Below are 19,896 nucleotides of genomic sequence, written 5' to 3' on the forward strand. Positions count from 1 at the left end.
TTCTTCTTGCATAGCCATAATCCATTCGTTATCCAGAAGAGCTTCATCAATAGATGTGAGTTTTATCAGAGATACCAAACCTAAAAGAGTTTATTCCGAAGATTTGAATGAAGATCTTGTTCTGACTGGAGTATTTATATCTCCCAAAATCAGTTCTTCAGAATGGGAGGTTCTTGATCTACTCTTCTTCTAATGAGTTAGATAAATGATTGCTTCTGGTTGAGTAGTTTCTTCAGATTCTTTAACTTTGCCTTCTGAGTCTTTTTCTCCATAATTAGTATCCTTGAGTTATGAAAAATTGATCTTCAGATCTACAAATTTCTCAACTAGCTTTGACTTTTCAGGGTCAAGCTTATCATTGAATATAACATCAATTGATTCCTCAACAATTCGTGTTTCTGTGTTAAAGATTTGGTAGCCTTTAGAGAGTTCAAAATATTCTAACAACAAACACTTATGTTCTTTAGAATCAAACTTGCCAAGATTCTCTTTAGTGTTCAACATAAAACATTCACATCCAAAAGGGTGAAAGTAAGAAATGTTGGGCTTTTAGTTCTTCCACAATTAATAAGTAGTCTTACCCAGATAAGGTTGGATAGAAATCCTGTTCTAAATATAACAAGATGTGTTAACTGCTTCTGCATAGAAAGGCTTAGCCATATCAGTTTCTTGGATCATTGTGCAAGCCATTTCTTGAAAAGTCCTATTCTTCCTTTCTACAACTCCATTTTTCTATGGAGTTCTAGGACAGGAGAAATCATGGGAAATACCATTTGAATCAAAGAGATTTTCAAAATGTTTATTTCAAATTCTCCACCATGATCACTTCTGACTTTGACTATTCTGTAGTTCATTTCTGTTTACACTAGTGAGCAGAAGGTAGAAAACATAGAGTGTGACACATCCTTGTGTTTCATGAAGTTTACCCATGTCCAACGACTGTAGTCATCAACTATGACCAATCCATACTTCTTTCCATTGATAGAGGCAGTTTTCACTAGTCCAAACAAATCAATGTATAGATGTTCTAATGGTCTAGAGGTAGAAACAACATTTTTTGCTTTGAAGGATGTTGTAGAAAACTTGCCTTTCTGACATGCTTCACAAAGAGCATCTGAAGAGAACTTCAGGTTGAGTAGACCTATGACTAATCCAAGCTTATTTAGATGATAAATCCTTTTCATGCTAACATGGTGCAAATGTCTATGCAATACCCATTGCTCCTCATTAACAGACATTTTATATTTTACATTTTGATCTTCAAGATCAGAAAGTCTAATTTTATAAATGTTGTTCTTTCTCTTTCTGTTAAAAAGGATTGTACCATATTTATGAATGACAACCTTACAATAATTTTGATTAAAAATGATATCATAACCATTATCACTATGTTGACTAATAGACAAAAGGTTATGCGTCAGACCATCAAGTAAAAGAACATTAGTAATAGAAGGAAGTTTACCGTTACTAGTGGTTCCAAAGCCAATGATCTTTCCTTTCTGGTTTCCTCCGAAACCAACGAATCCTCCAGGCTTAAGTTCCAAATATTGGAACATATACCTTCTGCCTGTCATGTGTCGCGAGCATCCACTGTCCAGGTACCATGACTGGTGTTTCAACTAAGCTGCTAAGGATGTCTGCAACATAAATTATCTTATACTTAGGTACCCACTTTCTGGGTCCTCTCTTGTTAGTTTCCCCAGAGTTTCTTTCAACTTTGGGTCTTTTAGCAGAAGGGTAATCATAAGGAACTTGTGCATGATACTTAGGTTTCAGAGATGAGTTCTTATCCTTTATATGTCTCTGTGTATGTGCAGAAATATCAAGCTCAGTGCCAGCAGGTACGAAATGGACATAGAGAGGTTTTGGTTTTACCTTCTGACATTCGTCAAGTTTTATATTTTTTGTACAACCTAGACCTTTCTTGCCATTTTTGCCAACTCCATAGATCAAGGAAGCCATTTTACTTCTATTTACGCTTTTAGGTAGAAAATATTGGAATTCTCTATCATATCTAATGATGCAATTAGTACCAGAAGCTTCTGAGATTATTTCCTCCTCTAGTTTTGAAAATTTTCTTTTCAAAGAAGAGTTGTTACTTTCTAAAGAAAATACTTTTTCATTTAGAGAGGAAATATCTTTCTCAAGCTCACTCCGAGTTTCAGAGGCAATTACTTGGACTTCTTTAAGGTCCTTGTATTTACTATGAAGACTCTGGTACTTTTCCTGCATTTTATAGAGACATGACTCAATACCAGAACGAGTTAGGTTAGAAAATACCTCTTCAGAATCAGAGTCGGATTCTGATTCTAATAATACCTTGTCTTTTGGTTCTTCAGAATCTATGGGATCATTTGTAGTTACCATCAGTGTAACATTGGCTTTTTCATCGTCAAAATCTTCTTCTTAAGATTCTGAGTCTTCCCATGTATCAATCAGCCCCATCTTGACTTTAGAAAAAATCTTCTTAGGCTTTCTGTCCTTTTTCAGCTTAGGACAATCATTTTTCTAGTGGTCTGGCTCCTTGCACTCAAAGCAGATACAACACCTTTTCAATCTGTGGACTTTTTCTTATTCTCATTTTATTACAAACCTCTCTGGTTTCTCAACAAACGGTAACACTTTTAACTCATTGTGAAGAACACACTGTTTACATCAATTTAAAAATATTCCAACTAAATTGTGCAACTATTGCAAGAATTACACATTTTGTTTTGATTCTTTCCACTAGAGCAAATACCTTGGTATAATCGATACCATGGTGTTATGCATACCCTTTTACTATCCAACCTTATTTTGAAATTCTCCATAATATCATCTTTATTCAATTTTGTTTTAAACATCCACTTGACTTTAATATGTTCGATTTCTTTAGGAACCACAGTAAGTTCTCAAGTTTGGTTCCTCTCAATGGATTCAATTTATAATGACATTGGTTACCTATATTGTTTTAATTTTAATGCTTCTTCAAATATCTTTGGGTCAGTCTTAATTACCATCATCGACGCATTCATATTTTCTTCATCACAAAAACCTTCCTTTGTTTCAGAATTTTCCATCCATATTGGTTCTCTTTTTCCTTGTACATCTCCTATATTCAATTAATATATTATCATCAGGATATGCCTCATTTGGTGGTGAATCTGTCAGACTACTTAATTTACTAAAGCTGATGTATGAGGTCTAGGAACTGTTGGAATTTACAAAATTGTTGCTCAAATTATTTGTGCTTGTTTCACCATGTTATTCTTCACTATGATCAACTAAAATGTCTCATTCTTCTTCTTCACCTCCTCACTCCAATATATATATATATATCACCTTATTTCTTCAATAAATATGCCTTAATCCTAACCTTTTCTTCTTTAAAAACAACAACCTTGTTGACAATGATTTTCTTTTATATTGGATCATAAAGCGTCTTTGACTTTGACTCATTGTTGACTCCTAGAAGAATACTTTTTCTTCTTTTATCGTATAATTTTCTCCTAGTTTGATCTAGTACATGAACATGTATCACACATCCAAGACCTCATAAGTAATATACCACAGATTTTCATTTCTCTTTGCCATTTTTTGGAATCTTAAATGTTGTACATGTGAATTCCCACACAAGAGGGGGTGAATTTTTTGTTCCGAAAAACATGGTTTTAAAAAACTTTTAGGTTAAGATTCAGAGTTTAAAAACATTTTAATATTAAGTAGTGGAAAATAAATTGAAGAAATGTAAAAAGTTAAGGGAAGAGAGAAACACCAAGAGTTATACACGTTCAATCAAGAAACGACTTAGCCATATCCCTAAGATCTTGAGAGTATCCAATAAATTTTAGAGATTTTTATAGGTTATACTCACGAACCCTCCTTATACAAGGAAAAATAAATTTTAAGGTTGACTTCTAACCAAACAAGAAACAATAGAGTAAAGCAGTGAGTCTTCATTCCAGACGACAGATCAAAGAGGTTTGTCTCCTTTCCAAGAGAATCTTAGAGCTGTTAGTCTTCAAGCTTCTAAAAAAACTTTGTGAGCTTTTAACACCGGGTTGAGCTCACTAACCTTAAGCCTTGGTTTTCCTACAGGATAACCAATAACATGAGATATTTTAACACCGGGCTAATCTTGAACCTTAGAAAGCTTTTAATATAATGCTAAGCTTTGACCTTAACTCGGTTTTACGATGGACTAACCAAGAATCTATGAAAGCCTTTATCACGGGTTGGGATTTCGAACCTAAACAAAGGTTTGATCACACAATACCCAAACCAGAGCTTCCATGGTTTTATCTTCTAACGCAAACAATTCTTAATTTGACAAAATATTCAACCAAGGTATAAACAAAAGTCCCTTGGTGAACTTACAATACTACCCTTCCAGAAATACAACTTCTCATTCGCAAAAGGACTTTCTCGAAAAGCACTACGGTTAAAGACTTAGTGAGAGAAAGTTAAATAAAAGTTTAGAGAGGGAGATAAGTATGAAATGACATTCAGTTATGGATATTTTGAAATGAGGGACGGGACCTCTCTATATAGGGTAGAGGTTAGCTCAAAAAGGAAATATTTTTTAATGTGTTTTAAGACTTGCCAGTCAGTTGGAAATAGTTCCAAACGATTAGTTAGCTTATTTATACTTAATTACCAAGTTAAAAATGGAAAGAAAACATTTCTAGCCGCTATCATCATTAAGATGATGTCCCAATTGATTAGGGTGCATTTTTGAAAACTCCCAATCGATAGGGATAAAGTGTCAATCAATTGGCAAAGACAAAAAAAAATCCCAAATCTTTTCAACAACTTCCAACTCATTTGGCACGAATTCAAGATATTTTTGAAAGTATTTCTTTGATAAAAATCATTGTTAAAATGTTTTCTTGTGTGGGTGTCTGTTTGTGTGATTTTAGCCAAACACTTTTACGAAAATGCCCTTTATGCATTACATAGATTTCACTCAGGTTACTTAAGATAAGGCTTCCTTGTACTTCAAGACTTTGTCAGATACTTTCCTTAATGTAGACACTTGCTTGATTTTACTTGAGACAAGGCTCGAGCTAACTTCCATTAGGTTTCCATCATCAGATAGTCAAGTCCAACAAATCCTAATTCTTTGGTTTTCATATTTAACCGCTTAACTGTATATGCTTGACTTGTCATCATCAGTTGTCATTATTAGATAAAGGTTGTCATCACCAAAAGGAAAATAGTCGTCCTTATGGAAAACATATCACCTACAAAACAAGGGTTCCAAATTCTCCCTTTTTTTTTATGATAACAACACATCTCTTATGGGAAGTGGTAAAGAAAAAATAATAATAGGAGTAATTAAAATCTTTGTGAGTTAAATAGAGAGTACAATCCACTTCCCTTAAGAGTATACTTCTCCCCCTTTGTCAAAATAAAAAAGGCGGGAAAATATGTATTGCGAGAAATATAAATATGCACATATATACAATTTAGCATTTTAAGAAAGGGAAAAAATTTTGTATTAATTACTTGAAATTGAGATTACATGAAGGAAATTTTACGGAAAAGTGAAAAAAGGAAAAACATAAACAACTAAGAAATGGTTAGTCCATCTCATCATTGTCATTAACATCCTCGCTTGAAACCATTGGTGAAATGACGTTTCTTCTCTCCATTTTCCTAATGATCTTGTGAACCTTTTAATTCATTACCTTTTGCTCGTCACTAATTTTATTAAGGGTGTTTGAGGAGGATGGTGGAAGGTCATTGTTTCTTCATTGCCTTGCTCTTCTTGGTGGTAGTCGGACTAGCTCTCTCCCTTGAGTAACAAATCTCATTTTGATAATTATTGCTTACCCAATTTCCGTGTGCATGAATTCTGGTTCTTCCTCACCAAACTCATATCCGGAGTAGGTTAAGATTTTTGTGATCAGTTCAAGATAGGCTAAGTTTATGTTTTTCCTTTTGCTACCTAGCATGTGGTGAAGTATGGCGTCCACCCAATTTTTCTCAACTTGGTTTTCCAAGAACCAGATAGCAGGGACATCTGACTTTTAGATTGTGCTATAATTACTTTTCCTTATGAAAAGTACATGATTCATTATGTAATGAATCAATCTACAGTCAGGGCGGATGAGCCCAACAGTGAAGAAGGGTGGAATTCCAGAAGAGGGATCAATGAGGAGAGTGTGAGAAAATGTTTCAAAGTTAGGTTGCAAAAAAATTCAAAGTCTTCTGGTGAGAGAGTGACAAGATTTTTCTTGACTTCAAAATTGATAATTCCATCTTTGTAGGATAGAGTTACGTAAAAAAATTCTTACCAATTCAGGGTACCTTTCTTGAGGTTTTTCAAACATGAAGTCCTTCAATTGGGCAAAATTGAAGGCTTCCATGAAGGTTCGGTTCTTGAAGAGATATCCATCCAAGTAATGAGACACATATAGTTCTATATTAGCGTAGTACATGTTGAAGTTTCTTTCTTAAAATTAAGAGGTGAAGTCTTTTGAGAAGTATGAGGATGAAGGTTTGGAGGAACGAGTTCTTTTTAAGGCCATTTGAGGTGGTGTTGAATGATTTGAGAGAGATAGAAAAGTTTTGATGCAATTCATAAATGGTAGCATGATGATATGAGAAGAATGAGAAATTTACCTCTATTTATAGTTTATGTACAATCGATTGGAAGGATGTGCCAATCAATTGACATCATTCATTTTCGCGGGCTAGCCATTGTATTAATAGCTCATTTAACTAGCCGTTGTGGTGAGCTTTAAGGTTCATATTTTTTATTTTTGATATGATATAATCGATTTGATGCTATTTCCTATCGATTGTTTTGGCCCATTTTTAGCATATCTCACTTTTGGGCTTTGTGTGATGCACCTCTGATAAGCTTGTTTGCACCCATTTTCTAAAAACATTTGAAACACTCACCTTTTGTGTGAGAAAAATAATAAATACATTATTTTAAGGTTTGATCGAAATTCTATGATTATTTTAATCTTAAAATAATTTTCACCTCTTTAAAAACTTCCTTTAACGGGTAACACGAATCATAATATGTTTTGTCCTTCTCCACACATCGATGGATGTAAGCAACAAAATGAACCAGACTATTATGAACATATCTACTTAAATGACCACTAAGGATCATTAACCTTGACATATTCTCAATAATACTTGTTTTGATCACAACGGTTGATATTTTCCATCATCGTCCATCTTTGGATCAAAGACTTCATATACAGTATACTTAAAAGTATACTCTGGCTTGGGATAACTCAATTAATAATCTTCAAAGCTTCGAGCTTCAAAGCATGCCTGTAAAACAGTAAGGTTTCACCTTTGGTGCCCACATCTTCATGGGCCCAGGTGAACCTGTAGGTTTTCGCGATATTGGCAATTATATTAAACCACATATTTAACATTATAAACAGTGAGCGGTATCTAGCAACACATCACTGCTACCCAAGACACGAAAATGTCATGTGATCTGACAAATCCCTTTTTGTGATAATACTTGTGTGTACAATTACCCTTTTGCCCTTATGTTTATATTGAACACAAGGCATAAAGCGTGCCATCCTTGTCCAGTTCAATATTGGGCCCTTAGACATTTATCCTGTTACGCAGGATGGGAAAATTCCATATAGGTTACTCATGTCCCTCAACATGCTTCATGGAGTACCCATGAATTATCTTTATGGTCATCCAGTTACGAACAATGTTTAATCAGTAATAAAGCACTCGACTCTACACCTAGGGTCCATAATGGTTTCACGTCGAAGGGTAGTATACACCATTATCACCATGAGAATAACTTATGACACTTTGCATAACATTCTATGTAGTATTCTCATAGTGAGTCAATCCAATATAAATATTACTCCTAATATTCATACCTATGTTTAAGACTTGATAACTCCTTATCCATGATCCATGAGATGTGATCATCAGTCTATATACATAATAGTCTTAATGCTTTAATATTATCCCACTTCACAATAAAGTTAGACTATGGATACTTTAAGAATAATGTCCTTACGTTTAATGGGATCTCATGATCAAGTCACACTTGATACATTAAACGACTAGCTATTATAGGGACTTTATTAAACAAACATAATAAAGAAAAAACCTTTTATTTTAAATAAATAGTTCGATACAAGTACCAAAAGTATTGGCCTTTAGGGCTTACACCAACAATCTCCCACTAGCACTAGAGCGAATCAGGCATACCCCTAATACCCATAGATCTAGTATGGTCATCATGCTTCTGCTGCGCAAGAGGCTTTGTTAGTGAGTAGCAATATTGTCAAGTGTAGGTACTCTGTATATTTTCACATCTCCTCTATCTATTATCTCTCGAATGAGGTGATAACGCCTAAGTATGTGTTTAGATTGTTTGTGAGATCTAGGCTCCTTAGCTTGTATGATAGCACCATTGTTATCATAATAGAGATCAATGGAATCCACAATGCTAGGAACTATGCCAAGTTCACTAATGAACATTTTAATCAAAACAACTTCCTTTGTTGCACTTGAGGCATCAATATACTCGGCCTCGGTTATAGAATCAACAATTGTATCTTGCTTTGAACTTTTCCAGCTTACAGCGCCACCGTTTAAATAGAACACATAACCAGATTGCGATCTAAAGTCATCCTTATCTGTCTGAAAGCCAACATCGTTGTATCATATTACAGCAAGCTCTTCATGACCTCCATATATCAAGAATGAGTCCTTAGTCATTCTCAAATACTTAAGGATATTCTTGACAGCTACCCAATGAGCATCACCGAGATCATATTGGTACCTACTCGTTGCACTTAAAGCATAGGAGAGATCTGGTCGAGTACATAACATGGCATACATGATAGATCCTATTGCAGATGCATATGGAATCTTATTCATGCGATCCCTTTCTTCCTTAGTTGAAGGGGATTGTGTTTTTAATAGACACATGCCATGTTGCATAGGTATGAATCCTTTCTTGGAATCATGCATATTAAAGCGTCTCAGCACTTTGTCTGTGTATGTACTCTGACTTAGGCCAAGCAGTTTTTGTGATCTATCTCTATAGATCCCGATTCCTAATATATAGGTTGCTTCATCTAGGTCCTTCATAGAAAAGCATTTCCCTAACCAAGTATTTACTTGTTGCAGGGTAGGGACATCATTTCCAATGAGTAATATGTCATCTAGATATAATACCATGAAGACGATCATGCTCCCACTAACCTTCTTGTAGACACGGCTCATCTTCATTCTTGATGAATCCATATTATTTTACTGTTTCATCAAAACAAAGATTCCAGCTTCTGGAAGCGTGCTTCAATCTATAGATTGATCTCTGTAACTTGCATATCTTTTGGGCTTCTTCTAGTATGTCGAATCCTTCAGGCTGTGTCATGTACACACCCTTAAGAAGATTCCCATTAAGGAAAGCAGTTTTGACATCCATCTTCCATATTTCATAATCATGATATGCAACGATAGCAAGTAAAATCCGAACAGATTTAAGCATTGCAACTGGTGAAAAGGTTTCATCATAGTCAACCCCATGAATTTGTTTATATCCTTTTGCAACCAGGCTTGCCTTATAGGTATGTACCTTACCATCCATGTCAGACTTCTTTTTAAAGACCCACTTGCATCCTATAGGGTTAACTACTACAGGAGGCTCTACCAAGGTCAAAACCTGGTTTGTGTACATGGAATCCATTTCAGATTTCATGGATTCTAGCCACTTCTCAGACTCAGGACCAATTATGGCCTCTTGGTAGGTCACAGGCTCATCTTGATCCATGAGTAATACATCACCATAATCAGTTGTGAGATATCCATATCTCTCAGGTAGGTGATGTATCTTGCTTGACCTATGTTGGTCTTGTTCTACTTGAGCAGGCTGCTCTTCCACAACTACTTGTGTTTCCTGCTCTAATTCCTCCATAGGTGTATCAATGCTTTGTGATTCTTTAATTTCTTCAAGCTCTAATTTCCTCCCACTGATTCCTTTGGAAATAAAATCCGTTTCTAGGAAGACTCCAGTTCGAGCGACATTCACTTTGCCCTCAGAAGTATTATAGAAGTAATACCCTCTTGTTTCTTTAGGATACCCCACAAATAAGCATTTGTCAGATTTAGGCTCAATCTTAGTTGAAAATTTTCGTTTCACATAAACTTTGCAACCCTAAATCTTCATGTAAGACATATGTGGTTTCTTACCACTCCATATCTCATATGGTGTCTTCTCAACCTTTATGGATGGAACATAGTTAAGTGTGTAAGCTATTGTCAATAATGCATGTCCCCAAAAGGAGTTTGGAATATCGACGTGACTCATCATGGATCGGACCATGTCTAACAAGTTTCAATTTATTCTCTCAGATACACCGTTCCATTTGGGTGTTCCGGGAGGAGTAAGTTGGGATATAAACCCACACTCTTTCAGATGGTCATCAAACTCTAGGCTTAAATATTCACCACCTCGATCTGATAGAAGAGTTTTAATATTCTTACCTAGTTGGTTTTGTACTTCATTCTTGAATTCCTTAAATTTTTCAAAGGACTCTGATTTGTGTTTCATTAAATACACATAACCATATCTACTGAAATCATCAGTAAATGTGATGAAGTACTTAAAACCTCCTCTGGCTAGTATGTTTAGTGGTCCATATACATCAGTATGTATGAGGGCCAAAAGATCATTAGCTCTTTCACCTTTTCCTGTGAATAGAGACTTTGTCATATTTCCAATTAAACAAGATTTGCATGTCTCATATGATTCATAATCAAAAGAGTCAAAGAGTCCATCTTTATGGAGTTTGGAAATCTATTTCTCATTTATGTGGCCTAATTGACAATTCCAAAGGTAAGTTGGATTTAACTAATTAGGTTTCATCCTTTTAGTATTAATGTTATAAATAGGAATTTCAAGATCAAGGACATATAGTCCATTGTTCATTTGTGTAATAGTGTAGTGGTAAATTCATGACCATCAAGCTATGAATAAACTTGACGTTAATAAAACCAAAGTCGCCACAACGCTTTTATTGTTTCCAAAGGAAAAGGGAAAAGTATGAACAAAACCTAAAGATAAGAAGTTTTCAAATCAAAATTAATAAAATGCTAGAGATTACAGGTAAGGGGTTGGTTACACAGAGGGAAGGTGTTAACACCCAAAGTATCCTAGGTACTCCTAGGGAGCCCTTTTTATGTGTGCATATGTGTTTGATATAAAAGATGTTAGAGAAAAATAGAGTGTGTAGATGAGAAAAGAATTCATTTATGATATTTTTGTGTTTGACAAGACCTTCATCCTCGTGTCTACGTACCAACATAAAAATGAGGGATCAAAACCTCATAGTTCGTGGTAAAAAATTCAAATGAGTTGGTGGATTAATTTTAATAAAAGTTTAATAAGAAAAACACAAAGAACCAAAAGTTTGAATGAAGTTATTAACTCTTTTTGTCTTTTGAAATTTTAGTCAATATGCTAAAGTTTATTTACAAATTTGATTAAAGAAAGGGTTTGAAAATTCAGTGGCATAAGGCCAAAGTTTCTAATCATTAAACAATGTCTAAGTTTGAAATCACAAGCAAATAAAGTTTTTGAAAGGGGGGGGATTTTGAAATTTAAGAAGTGGGAGGAGATGAAGAGACTATCATAAGCAAAAATTTAAAACTTAAGAGTTGAAAGGATCTGACCAATTGGATGCAATCCAACAGACAAGAATGTCATATAGAAACCCATTTTTCTTTGGACTTTAATCAAGCAATAATCAAAAAGCAATTAACATTATCCAGACATCATGAAGATCAAGGCATCAAATAAAGATAGCCACATCCAAGCAAGCAATTCCCATAGCTAGTAGTCTTCTTTGTCTTCCCATGTATCAAATGAAATATTCCTTGATCAACTCAGAGCAAAGCATCAGACACAAGATCAAAATAGAAATTAAGCGCAAAGACAGAGTAGCAGATGAATTCAAACAAATCCCAAGGCTTGCATCAGATGGAGGCTCAGTCTTAAAATGTTGGCATTGGACAAGTCCTTTTTGCACAGGGAATGTTGCCTAATTCTAAGTCCAAAAGTTCAGATCAAGTTCAACAGTCCAACAAATGTTTTTTAGGGTTTTTGTTATTATTAGGTATTTTAAGGTCCCTAGACCACAAACAAAACCAAAGCACACAAACAAATATATACAATCACAAGATATGGAGCAAAGTGAAAATGACATAAACATAAACAAGTTATATGAAATGTAAATAGAAATGAATGACAAATGACTGAAACTTAAATTGCATAAAGTAAATGACTTGAAAGTAAAGAAATATTAACAAGAGTTAGTCAAATGTTAGTCAAAAGTTAGTCAAATGTTAGTGGTGATTTTTAATTGATTAAGTCATTCTTTGGAGAACACTCAACCATTCATTCACAAGTATCAATCCTTAAACCAAGACATCTTCCATGAGAAGGGCTCCAACTTGGATAGTTCAACAAGTATGCCACTAGCTCTCATGAAAGGAAAAAAGGTCGAGTTTCCACACAATACCATGAAGAATGGGGGACTTACAATCTCACTTATTAGAATCTTATGCCTTGAGGGTCAAATTTAGCTCTATGTTAAGCAATCTTAATTGGACTTATGTAGAAGTCACAACTATCTGAGGTCGGGCAATAAAAATTTAGGTGTTAATGCATGTTAGAGATTTGGTATGAAGAACCAAACTCCTAAAACATACCACACACTAAAAGAAAAGATCAACGGGGAGGGATCTATCTCAGTCATACTTGTATTAATTCATCTAACACGAGGTCATTGATGAATCAATTAGCCTTTAGACATTAGAGATTTCATTGGTCAAATGATGGAATGGGGAAGAATAAGAATGAAGATGAAGAGGGAGGGGAAGATAGAAACACAAATTGATCATGGGAGGAATTTCATCAAATCAAAACCAACCATTCATTTTGGGAGATGAAATGTACATTTCATCAATCCCCTAAATCCAATGGTTTTGATCCAACAAAAGTCAAATCAACCTTGACCAAGGCCCAAACAGAAAGTCAAACATCACAAGAGCATAAAAATGGCTCAACATAATTTTTAATCAATTAAACAATTAAAAATCCAATTAAAAGTGAATTAAAATACATTTTAATTTGGTCAAAACCTAAAATCCCTTCAAAACATCAAATAAATGGCCAAGGGATTTATCCTAGGTCAAACAAGGTAAAAGACCTTAGACAAAAAAATTCACTATTTTTCAAAAGTCAGAAGTATTTTTAAACAATTAAAAATATCCATAAAAATATTAAATTCATGAAAAAATATCAAAATTAATCCAAAAAATAATTTTAATTCAAAATATGGAAGAGAAAAATATTTAAAGATTTTTGGTGAAAGTCCTATATTTTTTGGATTAAAAATGAAATTTCTATGAATTAAAAAAATAATGCAATTAAAAGTAAAATTTTGAAAATAAAAAGAAATTGGAAAAACGAGGGCCATCAGATCTCCCTCATTAATTGAGGTGGCAGATCTGATGGCCAAGCGCGTATCATCCACCATAGTCCATAGTCAACGCGCATGTACAAGTGGTATTCAAAAGCAATGCCTCAGATTAAAACGTTCAAACATGATCAGATGGCCAAGAAGCGTGCCAACACACCACCAGAGCTAGGGGTCCGGTCATCTTCTCCGGTGAACATCACCGGACTGGTCCAACTTCATCTCAATGAAAAATAAAAAACAATGACACTATTTCAAAGAGAAAATGCTCAGGATCTCGAATTTGGCCTCAATTTTCTCCAATTCCAAGTATATCAAAAGATACAGGGATTTGAATTTTGAGGATGATGAACTGAGTTGCTTCCATTTGACCTCAAAGCAACTCAATCGTGTTGCCTACATTGGTAGGACTTCAGTCAACCAAAAATCAAAGAGAATGGTACAAAATTGAGAGAGAATCAAAGAGATAAAGTTTATGAAAAATCACCTTCGAGGGAGCTTGAATCTTGCTTCCAGTTGGCCTTGGCTTGACTTCAGATGCTTCAGTCACCCTTATTCTCGACTTGTGTTTACCGCTTCGAGCCTTTGTTTCCGGCATTTGCTGGCGTTGGTGTGAGTACCCGTTTGTTCAGCGTGTGCGTGCGTGGTATGTTCATACCTTGGGGGATTTCTTCTGTTATTAGTCGGGGTTCACTAGTTGGGGTTCACTTTGGTTACCTGTTATTCGTTCGGGGTTCGCCTATATTGACTTGGGGTTCATATTGGGGTTCATCTTCGGGGTTCATTTGTGACGATTGTTCTTCATATTGGGGTTCATCTCGGGGTTCATTTATGAAGATTGTTATTCATATTTGGGTTCATCTTTGGGGGTCGTTTGTGGTGACTGGTTATACATATCAGGATTTTATTCTGGATATTTGGTTACTTTGTTGGGGTTCGTTATGATAACCTTTTTCTTTGGTATTCGCTGGTTAGCGTTTGTTATTTTTAGGAGTCGGGTGTAAGTCCATGTATTGGCATTCTGTTTCCTTTTTGTTATTGTTAGGAGTCGGGTGTAAGTCCATGTATTGGCATCCTGTTTCCTTTGGGGTGTTTCTTTTGACGTCTCAGTGTCTCTTTTTGGTGTCTTGTTTCAGCGTGCGTTAGCCGAGCTACGAGTGCTCTGATTCTCCTCTGGATAGAGAAGATACGTAGGCATAGGACGCGATGTCTTAGCGAGCATGTCTCCCTTTCCCGAACTACGTTGACTGTGATGTTTGTTTCTGACAAACTACGTAGGCCCAGGATGCGAAATCCTGCCGAGTCCACTTCCTCCGTCTTCTTTCTCTCCCCACTTGTTTATTGTTCCAGTTTGTGCAGTTTCTTTGAGTAGTTTAGTAGCAACCCTTTCCTTTCCTTTGAGCTATCTTTTGAGCGTGGATCCCGTCGAGTACGGCGGACGTGAGGGGGTGCTAATCCTTCCCCTTGCGTAACCGACTCCCGTACCTTGTAATCTCTGGTCGTAAGACCGTTCCTTTCCCTTTCTTAGGTTAGTCCTGCGCTCTTTTTCCGTCATAGGATGAATAGCGTCGGTGGCGGCTCTGTATTTTCCCCGCCGGTTGTTTTTCGCATTGCGACACTCATGGATCAAGATGAGCCTGTGACCTACCAAGAGGCTATAACTGGTCCCGAGTCTGAGAAGTGGCTAGAAGCCATGAAATCTGAAATGGATTCCATGTACACAAACCAAGTTTGGACCTTGGTAAAGCCTCCTGTAGGAGTTAATCCTATAGGATGCAAGTGGGTCTTCAAAAAGAAGACTGACATGGATGGTAAAGTACATACCTATAAGGGAAGACTAGTTGCAAAAGGATATAAACAAATTCATGGGGTTGACTATGATGAAACCTTTTCACCAGTTGCAATGCTTAAATCTATTCGGATTTTACTTGCTATCGCTGCATATCATGATTATGAAATATGGCAGATGGATGTCAAAACTGCTTTCCTTAATGGGAATCTCCTTGAGGATGTGTACATGACATAACCTGAAGGATTTGACATAGTAGAAGAAGCCCAAAAGATATGTAAGCTACAAAGATCAATCTATGGATTGAAGCAAGCTTCTTGAAGCTGGAATCTTCGTTTTGATGAAACGGTAAAATAATATGGATTCATCAAGAACGAAGATGAGCCTTGTGTCTACAAGAAGGTTAGTGGGAGCATGATCGTATTCCTGGTGTTATATGTAGATGACATATTACTCATTGGAAAAGATGTCCCTACCCTGCAACAGGTAAAGTCTTGGTTGGGGAAATGCTTTTCTATGAAGGACCTACGTGAAGCAGCCTATATATTAGGAATCAGAATCTATAGAGATAGATCACGAAAACTGCTTGGCCTAAGTCAGAGTACATACATAGACAAAGTGCTGAGACGCTTTAATATTCATGATTCCAAGAAAGGATTCATACCTATGCAACATGGCTTGTGTCTATCAAAAACACAATCCCCTTCAATTAAGGAAGAAAGGGAACGCATGAATAAGATTCCATATGCATCTACAATAGGATCTATCATGTATGCCATGTTATGTACTCGACCAGATGTCTCGTATGCTTTAAGTGCAACGAGTAGGTACCAATCTGATCCTGATGATGCCCATTGGGTAGCTGTTAAGAATATCCTTAAGTACTTGAGAAGGACTAAGGAATCATTCTTGATATATGGAGGTCATGAAGAGTTGGCTGTAATTGGTTACACCGATGCTAGCTTCCAGACAGATAAGGATGACTTTAGATCGCAATCTGGTTATGTGTTTTGCTTGAACGGTGGCGCTGTGAGCTGGAAAAGTTCAAAGCAAGATACAATTGCTGATTCTACAACCGAGGCCGAGTATATTGCTGCCTCAAGTGCAGCAAAGGAAGTTGTTTGGATAAAAAAGTTCATTAGTGAACTTGGCATAGTCCCTAGCATTGTGGATCCCATTGGTCTCCATTGTGATAACAATGGTGCTATCGCACAAGCTAAGGAGCCTAGATCTCACCAACGATCCAAACACATACTTAGGCGTTATCATCTCATTCGAGAGATAATAGATAGAGGAGATGTGAAAATATGTAAAGTACCTACACTTGACAATATTGCTGACCCACTGACAAAGCCTCTTACGCAGTAGAAGCATGATGGCCATACTAGATCAATGGGCATAAGGGGTATGCCTGATTGGCTCTAGTGCTAGTGGGAGATTGTTGGTGTAAGCCCTAGAGGCCAATACTTTTGGTACTTGTATCGAGTTATTTATTAATAATAAAAGGCTTTTACTTTATTACGATTGTTTAATAAAGTCCCTAGAATAGTTAGTCCGTTTAATGCATCAAGTGTGACTTGATCATGAGACCACATTAAACATAAGGACACTATTCTTAAAGTATCCGTAGTCGAGCTTTATTGTGAAGTGGGATAACATTAAAGCATTAAGACTATTATGTTTGTAGACTGATGATCACATCTCATGGATCATGGATAAAGAGTTATCAAGTCTTAAACATAGGTATGAATATTAAGAGTAATATTTATACCGGATTGATCCGCTATGAGAATATTATATAGAAAGTTATGCAAAGTGTCATAAGTTATTCTCATGGTGATAATAGTGTATAACACTCTTCGACCTGAAACCACTATGGACCCTAGATGTGGAGTCGAGTGCTTTGTTGCTGATCTAACGTTGTCCATAACTGGATAACCATAAAGACAGTTGATGGGTACTCCACGAAGCATGCTGAGGGACATGAGTGTCCTAGATGGAATTTGCCCATCCTGCGTAACAGGATAAATATCTATGGGCCCAATATTGAACTAGACAAGGATGACACGGTCTATACCTTGTGTTCAATATAGACATAAGGGCAAAGGGGTAATTATACACATAATTATTATCACAGGAGGTTTTGTCAGATCACATGACATTTTCGTGACTTGGGTAGCAGTGATGTGTTGCTAGATACCGCTCACTGTTTATTATGTTAAATACGTGATTTAATATAATTGCCAACGTCGCGAAAACCTACAGGGTCACACACAAGGACGGATTGATGAGAAATAGAGTAACTAAGGAACATCGTAAGGTACGGTGCACTTAAGTGGAATATGAAATATGGTAAGGTACCAAATACTTAAGTGATTTTGGCATATTATGAGATATGGGCAAAATGCACTTAAGTGGGCTTTTTGGCTTGAAGCCCACACAAGTGGTTCTATAAATAGAACTCTTGTACAGAAGCATTGTATGGGAATACAACACAACTGAAGAGTTGGAATTTTGCATCTCTCTCTCTCTCTCACTCAAAGCCTTCATTCATAACAGTTAGCACTGCGATTGAAGGAATCTGTTCGTGTGGACTGAGTAGAGACGTTGTCATCGTTCAACGTTCGTGATCGCCACAAGAGGTAACGATTCTATCACTGATCATGCCCATTCGTAAGGATCACTAAATGGAGAAAATTTTAAATTCCGCTGCGCCTTGGATGGCAATTCTCCTTTAGGCAGAAGCTAAATGGTGCTAGACCAGATATGACCAACTGAATTTGATTAAAGAGAAAAGATTGACTGCCATGTTCCATGGTCAGTTATACCAGTAGAGAATGAAGAAAGCATTTGATAAGAAGGTCGGGCCTCGTGTGTTTAGAGAAGGTGACCTTGTGCTCAAGAAGATTCTATCTTTCAAACCAGAGATTCTGGTGGTGAATTTGGTTAGTGCTTCAATGTGTCAGTCTGGTGAATCCAGCAAACTGAAGGCTAACGATGATGATGAAGTTTTAAAGCTAATCAAAAGAAGCGAATTCAATGTCGTAGAGTAATTGCTCCAAACTCCGCCAAAGATCTTTGTCAAATGAAGAAAACTGGGGTACCTATGTCTTCTTTGAAAGATGCACAAGAAGCCATTAAGACTGGCAGCACTGACAAATGGGGTCGTATGGTAGAGATTACGGAGAACAAGAATAGAGCCGGATTGGGTTTTCAACCAGGACCGTTCAACATCAGAACTGAAGTTGTGCAACCAATTTTCCATAGTGGAGGGTTCAATCATGGGAATGATCAACACTCAGCTGCCGTAATTAAAGACGATAGTGATGAAGACGAAACTTGCGCCAACTTTGTGACACATGGCCAGACTTGCAACAATTGGGTTGTTGTTGATGTTCCAACTGTTATTCATCGCTCTAAGTAATTTGTTTTCATTTATTTTAAAGAAAAATCCTTCTCATATGCCTATAGGAAAAGTGAACATTGTTGGGCATTTTCCTGATTATCATCAATAAAATACAATTTTATTCATCCACATCTATGATATTTTTATTTTTACTTTTTGCTTTTCTGAAAATGGTAATCACAAAAAAAAAACATGAATAAATAATAATCTTCCATCTACATAATATTTGGTCGCACTCCACTTCTCTAAAATTCAAATATCAAATCATTATGCAGGTTGGTTCTCAAACCCTTTGAATACAATGATCATACTCTCTCTCCAAACTTTGATTTCCCTGTGTTTGAAGCGGAGGAAGAGAATGATGATAAAGAAGTAAATGATGAGTTATCTCGTTTGCTTGAGCACGAGGAAAAAGCCATTCAGTCGTTCAAAGAGCAGATTGAACTAGTCAATTTGGGTTCTGAAGATGATGTGAAGGAAGTCAAGATCGGGTCTCAACTGTGTCTAGAAGCTAAGAAGGGGTTGATTGATCTTCTTCATGAATATTCTGATGTGTTTGCTTGGTCCTATCAAGACATGTCTGGTTTGGATTCTGAGATTGTGGAGCATAGATTATCGTTGAAGCCAGAATACCCGCCAGTCAAGCAGAAGTTGAGAAGAACTCATTCTGATATGGCAGTTAAAATCAAAGAGGAAGTCCAGAAGCAAATTGGCGTTGGTTTTCTTGTTACCTCCGAGTATCCACAGTGGGTGGCAAAAATTGTGCTTGTTCCTAAGAAGGATGGAAAAGTCCGTATGTGTGTTGATTATAGAGATTTGAACAAAGCTAGTCTGAATGATGGTTTTCCTCTACCACTCATTGATATGTTGGTAGACAATACAGCTAAATTCAAAGTCTTTTCATTTATGGACAGATTTTCCGATTATAATCAAATCAAGATGGCACCTGAAGATATGGACAAGACCATATTCATTACACCCTAGGGAACATTCTGTTATAGAGTGATGCCTTTCGGTTTAAAGAATGTTGGTATAACGTACCAGAGAGCTATTACCGCTCCTTTTCATGATATGATGCATAGAGATATTGAAGTTTATGTTGATGATATGATTGCTAAATCAAGTGATGAAGAAGAGCATGTTGAGCATTTATTGAAGTTATTCCAGAGTTTGAGAAAGTATAAACTCCGCTTGAATCCCAATAAGGGTACTTTTGATGTTCGTTCTGG

The sequence above is a fragment of the Lathyrus oleraceus genome, chromosome 3, assembly GCF_024323335.1.
Source record: "Lathyrus oleraceus cultivar Zhongwan6 chromosome 3, CAAS_Psat_ZW6_1.0, whole genome shotgun sequence".
NCBI classification, from domain to species: Eukaryota; Viridiplantae; Streptophyta; class Magnoliopsida; order Fabales; family Fabaceae; genus Lathyrus; species Lathyrus oleraceus.